General features: G+C 43.4%; 1 non-coding gene across 1 annotated transcript; it reads left to right on the forward strand.

Annotated features, from left to right (window-relative positions):
• Positions 1-262: 262 nt before the first annotated feature.
• LOC119920627 lies at positions 263-400 on the forward strand. The gene has a single exon (XR_005448358.1). It is a non-coding gene; the product is annotated as a small nucleolar RNA SNORA7 (small nucleolar RNA).
• Positions 401-1,499: the final 1,099 nt, after the last annotated feature.

Consider the following 1,499-nt stretch of genomic DNA (forward strand, 5'->3'; position numbering starts at 1 on the left):
GGTCTTAGTTGTCACAATAGGAAGGTAGCAGGGAATACAGGTGCTTTTTCTTGGCAGTCTAGTGAAAAAAGGCTGAGGAACATAATGCTGCAGCTTAAAATCCCCACAGCTCACATGCACTTATTGACTTACCTTCCTAGACATGAACTGTGTTTATATGAGGTATTGCTAATCATTCCTGTTAGTATCTACAACAGGTCTGAGTGAGTATTGTTAAAGTGTATTTATTTCTATGGTTCAATTGCTTATGTAGCCTGATTTGCCCCTCTCAGGATCACATCTGCAGAGTTTCCAGTACTCTACCTCTCTCAGCTATGGGAGGGAGAATCAAGCAGAGGCCTACCCATTCCATTCCTAGCTTGGACAGTGGCTAGCGAGTGGAAGGCAATCTGCTACAAGTCAAAACTCACCTGTGCAGGACAGCAGTATCAGGGGAGAGAGTCAAGGGAAGAGACTCAAGTTTACTGCATAGAAGAAGGTAAAGGCAAACCACTTCCATATTTTTACCAAGAAAACTCTATAGATACACTACCAGAACAATTGCAGGTGGAGGTGGGGCATTCTGGGAGATCTGTGTCCATGGGGTCATTATGGGTCAGAAACAACTTGACAGCACAGGACAAGACAAGCCTGGTTTGACCTGGTTTTAGATGATCTTATTCAACCTAAGTGAAAAACAGCATGGCCTACTGGGTAGAGCACAGGCCTGGGAGTCAGAAGGAAGTCAGAAGGATCTGAGTTCTAATCTCAGCTCTGCCACTAGTCTGCTGTGTGACGTTGGACAAGTCACAACTTCTCTGTGCCTCAGTTACCGCATCTGTACAATGGGGATTAAGACTGTGAGCTCCATATGGGATAGGGACTGTGTCCAACTTGATAATCTTGTATCTCCCCAGAGCTTAGTATAGTGCTTGGCATGTAGTAAGTGCGTAACAAATACCATAAAAATATTTTTAAATTCCCACCTCACTACCACGAGGCATTTTGTTCTTTCAGTCAATCTATCAATCAATCAATGGCATTTATAAAGTGCTCACTGTGTGTAGAACACTGTGCCAAATGCGCAGTCATTTCCAGTAGGTGGCTATTTGCCATCCTCCACTCTAGAAGAATCGCTTCAAACTAGTCTTTGTCAAGCGGTTACATAGTGGACTATTCAGCTTTGAATTTGCTTCTTAATGGTCCTGAGACAAAGCTGTCTGGCTTCACAGATGTTAATTATTTGAGCCTACTGTTAATTAGTTGTCTGAGTTATTCATTCTGGAACAGTGACAGAAAGTCTGTGTACATCCCTGGAGGCGTAATCCAGGAGGCTTTTTAGGTGCTGTATTCAAGGCCCCTCCCCTGCTCCCCTGTTTAGACATGAACCAGAACATTTGATTTCAGTCATGCTGCTAGAGGCCAGCTCCCATGAGGTCCTTTAAAATTAAACACTTAAAAGGTACTGGATTTTTTCTAAGCTCCTGGAGCATGGAAGTTAAAAGCTTTAGTGATGCTTC

Source organism: Tachyglossus aculeatus, chromosome X1 (assembly GCF_015852505.1).
Source record: "Tachyglossus aculeatus isolate mTacAcu1 chromosome X1, mTacAcu1.pri, whole genome shotgun sequence".
NCBI lineage: Eukaryota > Metazoa > Chordata > Mammalia > Monotremata > Tachyglossidae > Tachyglossus > Tachyglossus aculeatus.